Source organism: Amblyomma maculatum, chromosome 6 (genome assembly GCF_055883805.1).
Source record: "Amblyomma maculatum isolate TAMU_Amacu chromosome 6, ASM5588380v1, whole genome shotgun sequence".
Taxonomy (NCBI): Eukaryota; Metazoa; Arthropoda; class Arachnida; order Ixodida; family Ixodidae; genus Amblyomma; species Amblyomma maculatum.
The window spans coordinates 174,704,844-174,714,078 of NC_139349.1; the positions used below are offsets into that span (position 1 = coordinate 174,704,844).

General features: G+C 40.9%; 1 long non-coding RNA gene across 1 annotated transcript; it reads left to right on the top strand.

Moving 5' to 3' along the window:
* The first annotated feature begins 1,613 nt into the window (after positions 1 to 1,613).
* LOC146187442 (uncharacterized) lies at positions 1,614 to 7,521 on the top strand. The gene is made up of 3 exons (XR_014708238.1): positions 1,614 to 2,139; positions 2,870 to 2,918; positions 5,948 to 7,521. It is a non-coding gene; the product is annotated as an uncharacterized LOC146187442 (long non-coding RNA).
* The last annotated feature ends 1,714 nt before the right edge of the window (positions 7,522 to 9,235 follow it).

Below are 9,235 nucleotides of genomic sequence, written 5' to 3' on the forward strand. Positions count from 1 at the left end.
CGTGAAAGCAAAAACGTTTTTTTTTTTTTTTATTGCAGTTTCACCTGGCTTCGAACGGGAGGGTGGCTTGTTATAGGGCTAAACATCACCAGTGAAGCTGTGAGTTGGTAGAGCATCTCGGTCATCAATACCTTCGAAACGTACGACTGCAATAAATCGAACAATGCCCTTGCCTCACCGCGATCCTGGCCTCCACACTTCGTTAATTCTCTCTTGTGACCCAGTGTAGCCTGCTACTGTTTGAAGATAGCCATGTTAAAGAAGAGCAGCGTGAATTAGACCAGGGCGGAACGAAGACACACACACAAGCGCTGTGATTCTTCTTATCGTACTGGTCTAAGTCGCGCTGCTCTTCTTCAACATGGCGTATACCAACTCGCCCAAGCATCAGTTCTAGTTAGTTCCGAAGGTAGCTATTCGGGCTAGTTGGTCTAGATACCTCATTACGATACTCTAATTCAGCGCACACAAAACAAAACCACAGGAGGAAGACAGTACAAGCGCTGACTCAAGCGCAGCCTTTTACACAACTGCTTGAATGCAATGTTGTACTGGAAGGACACTTGCTTTTTAGTTCGCTATCACTGTACCTTACTAGTGAAAAAGCCAACAGGGATTGGAAAAGGGGGGGGAGAGATTTTTTTTTTTTATCCAAGAACGGAAACAACCATTTTTACGGTACTTTTCTTTTGTGTAGAAACTTTCGTGCGCTTTTGTTCAGTAAACAGTGAATGACATAGATGTTTTATGCTTTGCATATTACATTCACTTAAAACTATTCACGTCAGATAATGATATAACCTGAGTGGCAGCGTCAGTCATGAAATTCCCAGTAACTGCAAATAAAAAGTAAGCGACATAGGTATCTTTTCTTAATGTCGCCGTTGCTACGGATAATTTAACATGTTAAAGATTTCTGTTTCTACGGACGCTCATTTCACAAACGAAATTTCGTCCTCCGGCAGCCTGAAAGCGTGACAAGAGTTCTCGGAAGGATATATACAACAAGGCGCTTGCAGGAACTGAAGGCACACTCGTGCTTGTTCATCCTGGTTTCTTCCTGATGCAGCTAACAGCGATGTTTTTTTCCCTAGTAAAATGCTTTACACAGATCACGAATTGCCTTATACCAATTTCAATTACAGGAGAAAGGTGCTATGCAACATGAGGCGTCTAGACAATCCATTCAGTTTGTTTGCTAGCGTCATATTTGAGTCACTGCTAGGAAAGCTAGCAAGATTCGACGTTAAAACGCTGAGGGTGGTGAAGTAAGTTTAGGGCCCACTGCATGGATACGTTGCACCCACACTCTTAGAAAAAAAGTTAGTAAAAAGGTAGTAACGGCTGCCGTTACTACCTTTTTTAACCGTTACTACATTTGTACGACCTTCTTAGGTAGTAACATGGTAGTAACTCCTGCTGTTACTACGTTTTTTGACTGAAAGACCTTTTTACTACCTCTCTGGAAGCAGGGGTAGTAAATGTACCTTACCTGTTTTCTACCATGATCAGAAGATATCTGACACTATATACGATAGGAATATTGAAGTATTCAATACTCCTGATTACATTGCTACTTAATTTTGTTTTTGTTTATTTATTTGCCATACCTTCAATCGCCAAGGCATTATAGAGGGGAGGGGGTTACATAAATGAGCTCTGGGCTCAAACTGTGCGCTGCCTTTTCATAAAAAGAAAGAAAGAAAGAAAGAAAGAAAGAAAGAAAGAAAGAAAGAAAGAAAGAAAGAAAGAAAGAAAGAAAGATCGCCTAAACTGGCTTCCGAAACCGAAACTTCGTATAGGGAGGCGACAGTTAAAAAAGCCACAAAAGCCATTGATAGGTCAATCCGAACCAATCCGAAGTCATCAGTGGCGGAGAGGTGCGATGTCATCATGCTGCCTTTGTTGTCGTGCGGTGCGATTGTGGACGCTATTTCCTTGCGTTGTGCTGCTTTTTTGTGCTGTAGTTCTTTGAATGGGCTGCAGAATTGATGTGTGACATGTGCACTTCGATAGGTGTTCTGAATTACGTGAAGTAGTGGTAAATAGATTCACTGTCATACACCGCTTGCACCGTACCGTGGCAACGCCGGCTTCAACACGGAAGAAGGAAATGGACTGGCGTGATTGCTTGAAAATGTGAGTACGCTGCTTGAAATTATTGTCTGTTTAATGTTGCTATTGAATGAGGTACGCGCTCTTAATATTGTTGCGTGTGGTCTCAAAGTCTCTTCGTAATACAACTCTTCGGAAGCTGTCGCTTTTCATGTGCAAGTTCGACCCTACCGCGAAAAAGTTATGTTATGGCGTATATCTCGTGATATAATCTTGGCGGGTGTGTATTGGATGTGTTAGCGGGGTGAATTATTGCGCCGGGAATTCCCGCCTTGGCTGCGGCGGTGTGAACCTTGAACCACACGTGAGCGTCCCGTCCCGTGAGTGCGCCTGGGAACATGTAAACCGACAACCCCCCACCTGCAGCGTGCCTTCGACGTGGCGGCGCCGGGCCGTCCGTGTTTGCCTTATTTCGGGTGTTTTTTTTTTTTTTTTTCTTTTTGAATGGGCCTAGTGCGCAGCGAATAAAGCGTCCATGTTTTGGTGTGAGAGTGCGCGATCACGGTACTCAGAGCAGCAGTGCGTGGTCAATGGGAGCGGGCGCTGGAAGAAAGGCGAAGTAGTGCGCAGTGCGGCGTCAACTGGAGCTGACGCCCTACGAAGAAAATGTGCGAAAGTGCGAGAGAAAGTATGAAACTTTAATCAAGTTATCTTTGTTATTGTCTTATTCTTTATTCGTTTTTTTTTTTTTGTAACTTGTAATGTGCGTTGAGTGTTTCCTTTTCCATATCCCTCCCCTTTGTTTTTCTAACAGATGTGATCAGTACCCCAAACGAGCTGTGACCTGTGTGATCCTTTTCGAGGTAAGTGAGTGAACGAATAAGCTTTTATTTTGCCATTTATTCATCTCTTAGTATAACCATTGTGGTTCTCAACATTTAGATGAGTATTTTCTTAGTCTGTTTTAAACTCGCCTTTTTTTCTAACAGGTGGGTGCATTAATGCGATGAGTAGAAACAGCGCGCAAAAAGCAGGTTATTGCGGTGTTGCGCATGTTTCACATTGGTCGCTGCATTTAGTCTTGGTGCTTGTGTGAAAGTACAAAAAAATATATTCCTCTCTGTAAAACATGGTCGGCTGACGCCAAGGTACAAACTCGTGTACTACTCAGCCGTTAGGTGTTTAGCAGCAGATGGTGATTCGAAAGAATTATTTGAGTGACCACACGTAGTCAAATGTGCATTACAAGAGTGATTGCTTTCATTACTAAATAAGATTTTTGTATTTTTTATGAATTGTGCGTATCTTAGTGTTGTTCACATCACAGGTGGGCAGTTAGCAGTAATGGGCAGTTGCATACGTTGATACTTTGTGTCGTGGCTTTTGATGGAAGCATTAAAATGCTGCAGTAGTAAACAATTTCAAACCAGAAATGAAAAAGTCATTTCGCTTCCTTAATGTCTTTCATGTTCGCTGCGCTTGCAGCTAGTTTGATCTTAGAGGCCTTTATTTGCGCAGTTTTTTGGTTGCCTTAATATTGTACACACATAACTGAATACACCAGCAGTGAAATTAGTTTTGTGCTATTGCTAGTATTTCAGAAGGAGAAGTGTGACTGGCATCTTGGGATAAGCAGCTTTTCGGTGCATGCACTTTTTTTTGCAACTTTAATATCAATTTGGATTGAGGTATGCAGGCACTGATCAATCAATATATTTTATGTGCCTGGAGCAAAAGGGAGAGAGTGTAGAATGTCAGGCATATTTCTGATACTGTGAGAAAGTCACCACTTAGAAAAAAAAATTCAGATGTCCACAAGTGTGAAACAAGGCCATTTTAATTTTTTTTTTTCACTGTGACTGTAAGGCGCACCTGTGCAGAATGCATAACCACTTGATAGCGAAATGTTTGCGAATATCTTTTTTTTTGCATATACAGAATGCAGCACATTAAACACTGTCCTAAATTCGGTGAATTTCAACATAGTAGTCTTATTCAGGAATTAAAGGAAAGAACCTCAGTCCTAACTTTTAAAATTAACGATCAAGTTTCTAAAAGATGAGAAAGAATGTGAGAAAACATGTTGCATTGTATTGTTTCCGGTAAGGTTATCAAAGCTGAAACTTTTTTTTTTCTTTTTTCCGAGCATTGGGAGAAGGGCGTAGTGAAGGCACAAAATCAACATACAAGACTCCCTGCTCTTCAGAATATTACCAATACGCTAACCCTGCTACTTTTAACATAAAGAGAAAGCATACATGATTATGCTATTGTAAGCCAAGGCTGTCTGTGACAAACGCAGGCTGTGGCGGTGCCACTATCCATGGGTGTGGATAGCCGCTCGTGGCACCACCCTTAGATATCCAGTTGTAAAGGACAGTTTTCAGTATATATATATATATATATATATATATATATATATATATATATATATATATATATATATATATATATATATATTTTCACAGTGCATCAATGATGACTTTCGCATACCCAGATTGTTGCTTTGTCTTTCCCCTGTGGGCATACTTGATTTACTTTCCTTTTGTAACAGGCATTTCTCATGAAATACATGTTGGGGATCTTTTTGCTCCCATTAGTTAAATTTATTTAATTCTTCGTAGAGCAGGCATTTCCACACTATTTCTTAATTTCCTGTTCAGTTTTGCCCATTAGAAGTACTACAAGATAAGGAAATCAGGTTGCCTTGTTTAAGAAATTTGAACAAAATGTAGATGTGTGAAATAAATGGGACAAGTTCCTGTTGGAGTTATTTAAAAATACTGGCTTTGAAATTACATCTTACACAACCTTTTTTTTTTGCTCTAGAATGCACCTAGTTATGATAAATGAAGAAAATTGCCATATATGTGCCACAGTTGCAGTCTGAGACTTGGAAATTTCAAACCAATAGTTTACGTGCATTCCTATGGGCGTCACTTCACGCCCTGCACCCACAAATGGCTATACCGCTACATTCTGCTTATGTAACAAACCAGCAATTGTTTATAATAATGTAATCACATATCCTGCCTCTTCACAGTGCAGGTCTCAGCCTTAACATAAACCTAAAATTTTAGAAATGGGAATTGTTTGCTAATTTTGCACCTTTATTCAAAGAGTTGTGACGATGCTTGATAAGCCGTATGTTTCATTTTTGATAACATTGTTCGAAGCAGAATAATGCAATGCGTTCACTTAGACTCTTTATTCATCTCCTCCAGAAGACTAGTTCCTGAAACTTAATGCAATTTATGGAGGAATTTACGAGGCAATGGGGTAATTTTTCTTTTGAGTTTTGAAGCAACCTTCTCTGTTCAAACATGCCATAATTGGGAAAATGTTTCATGTGCTTTATTTTTATGCATAACAGAAACATTCATACACATTTAGAACACCAATTGTCTTATCCATTTTCTAATCTTAAGGTAGGTGTGCCTCATATTCATGGAGTAAAAAAAATATTAAAAATAGCCTCATTTGAGACTTGTGGGATGTTAGAAATGTTTTCTAGGAACCAGGCTTCGAAGTTTGCCTATCATCATATTGTGAAGTGCTTATGCCACCTCCCATTCTAAACCTTTGAAAGCAAGGTAAAGCCTTAACTGCCTTTCATGACCTTTTCATCTTTAGGGAAACTGTAAAGTCTCTCCTATACGAGCGAGAAGTAAACCATGCTGGCTGGTTACTTTTGGCAAACACAGTACATTGTATTGAGGCTGAAGTCTAGCATTTTTTTATCATGATGTGAGCAGTCTTGTTAAAGTTGCTTGCCCAGAATCCTCTTGATTGATCGTAGCTACTGAATTTATAACTGTCTGTTTTCATTACTGAGAAAGGAATTGTGTGCTTGGTCTCACTTGTTGATTTTTTCCCCTCTTTATATATGCAGTTACCTGAGCACTTGACTGGCCAATGCCTGGAACCTACCTGCTGCTCACCTGCACACCACAGCACAAATGAGGGACGCACTAAATCATCTACCAGCAAGCACACTGCAGTGCCCTTCTGCAAGCCATCACACATTGAGGGATGCACGATTAAGGTCATACCCTAAACACTGCTAATGATGCTAGTATGAATGGACAGCTGCCTTGATCTGTCTGCATTATTTCTTTTAATAATGCAAGAATAATAGTGAAAAAAAAAATCATTCTGAAGCAAATCTATTTATATTGTGGTGGTTAGCAAAAACAAAACCTCATTTCATATGTGATGTATCTGAAAATTATGTTTTTGTGTTGGTTGTAAATGTCACAGCATGTTTATCTCACCAACTATTAACTGCGTGAGTTTGAAATGTACAGGTACCTGGAAAATACTGCAGACCATGCCTCTTGTATTTGAAATGATCCCATGAGTTTTGTAGGGAAGATGTGATAGTTACTTGGCTCCATACATGAATGCTTCAGTGACGTGCTGAAGTATGTGCAAGGTATCTCCTAAGAGTCATTAGGTGAAATGTAACAAATGGTTTTATCACTGAGTTGTGGTTTGTATCATTATAGATCCGACTGCGCATGTAACATTTTGGTTTCCATAACATTTATTTTTCTTCTAGCAGTGTTGTGCTTTTCCTTGTGACATTTAGCTTTGTTCAGCCGGTCTCCAGAACAGCCTTTCAGGTCTACACTAATGCTAGCCAGATTTTGATGGTATGTTAGATTTCTGGAAGCAAGCTTCACATCCTAAATTTTAGGAGGGCACCCAACTCGGCAATATCTGGGCACAGATATAATGTTAGCTATTTGTTGACACTGCAATCGAGCAAAAAAATCGGCAATAACAGTTGATTGATGCTTGTGGTCACCTGTGTAGGATTAGCAAATGACAAATGTATAGTCGACTATATGCTTGCACTTTTTTCCTCTACACTGACCATTACATACATGAAAACAATCTGGAAGAAGGCATACAATTCTTATAAAAGGCCTTTTATTTATCCCACTCGAGTTATAGGCAAAACTGTTTTCTAATCAACACTGTTCAGTCCACACCAGTCAATATAATATACACCAAGGTGTCGCAAGGTATCAAGCTTTTAAAAGACAGTGTCCTAGAAGTGAATAAGACTGGGCGTGTTGGTTAGACATTGTAAATCAAAGAGCATAGCGCGGGAACAGAAACGGAGACGACGACAAGACAGAACAAGCACTAGCTTTCAACTGAGGGTTTATTGCAGAAATGATCACATATATATACACTTCGGGATCGGCAATGAATGAGAAAACAAACCATTACTATCATACAGCCACATGCTAAGCCAAGAATTCAAGCTCTTCTTATGGCAGTGCAACAGACGCCTTGCTGACATATTTATCCCCTGTACGAGCTATCTCCAGTGCTTCTGTTATCTCCCTTGTCGGCTCGTTACGATCTCGATACATGATGATCGTCTTTTCGAACAGGATGACAAGGTGGTTCCGCATCACATCTTCTGCAGTGCGCAGCGAGATGGCAGTCTGTAGCAATGCTGCCAACTGTTTATTGGGCCCCAGAAGACGCACGTTTAAACATCAGCCAGTCTTACCAACGTAGTGTCTTCCACATGAAAGTGGAATTTTATAAACAACCCCCCTCCTGCAGGACACGTAAGGGTATCTGTGTTTAATCGGACACCCAGCCTGCAGCGTTTGCATAGGACAGGTTTTTCTGCACAAACTCAAAAGCATTTTTGGTGCAGTAAACAGGACATTTACGCCAGAACATTGCCCCACATTCCTTAAGTTATGAGAAACCTTATGCAGGTAGGGAATGGCAACTACTTTTTCTTTATTCCTTCTTTCCTCCTTTTCTTCTCATCCGCTCGCTGTTCGTCACTCATGCGTGCCGCAAATTTCTTTCTGCGAAGCAGGCTTTCAGCAACGGAAACCATAACATGTTTAGGGTAGCTCGTCACCTGCATACTGACACTTTCACCCATGGCTTGATCACATGACTTGCAGAGAGCGTTAGACAAAAAAGAAAGCTCTCTGCAAGTCATGTGATCATGCCATGGATGAAAGTGTCAGTATGCAGGTGGCGCGTTTGCAGGCGGCGAGCTACCCTAAACACGTCATTGTTTCCGTTGCTGAAAGACTGCATCGCAGAAAGAAATTTGCGCCACGCATGAGTGACGAACAGCGAGCGGATGAGAAGAAAAAGGAGGAGGAAAGAAGGAATAAAGAGTAGTTGTCATTCCCTACCTGCATAAGGTTTCTCATAACTTAAGGAAGGTGGGGCAACGTTCTGGCGTAAACGTCCTGTTTACTGCACCAAAAAAGCTTTTGAGTTTGTGCAGAAAGACCTGTCCTATGCGAACGCTGAAGCCTAAGTGTCCGATTAAACACAGAGACCTTTACGTGCCCTGCTGGAGGGGGGTTCTTTATAAAATTCTACTTTCATCTGGAAAGCACTACGTCGGCAAGACTTGCTGATGTTAAGCGTACGTCTTCTGGAGCACTATAAAAAAGTTGACAGCATTGCTACAGACGGCCATCTCGCTGCGCACTGCAGAAGATGTGATGCGGAACTATCTTGCCATACCCTGTTTTAAAAGACAATCATCGTGTATCGACATCGTAACGAGCTGACAAGGGAGATAATGGAAGCACTAGCTCGGACAGGGGATAAATGTGTCAACACTGCACTGCACTGCCAAGCAAGGAGCTTGAATTCTTGGCGTAGCATGTGGCTGTCTGACAGTAATTGTGTGTTTTCTCATTCACTGCTGATCGTGAAGTGTATATATGTGATCATTTCTGCAATAAACGCTCATTTGAAAGTTAGTGCTCGTCCTGTCTTGTCGTCGTCCCCGTTTTTGTTCCGGCGCTATGCTCTTTGATTTACAATGAATGGCCTAGTCCACTGAAATCAGATGAGAGCTCATGAGTTGTATAGCTTAGTCTGGAGTATTTCTTTGTTTTCTGAAGTTAATTAATGCAACTCATTAGCTAATTTTTTAATTTCTGGTTTCAGCAACAAAGAGTCTATTATTGGAGCGTGGTTTCAGCAACAAAGCACTCCAGCGAAAAGCGATTTTGTTCTCCAGAATGCGTCTTGGGCTGCTGAAGGGGTACAGCTGCATGTGGCACACTTTTTATTGTGCGACTTATCATTTAAGGCCAGTGGGAAAACTAGTTTATATAAACAGTAGCTTGGTGCAAATATTCCAGTCTGCTATTTCAAAGCAATTATTGGC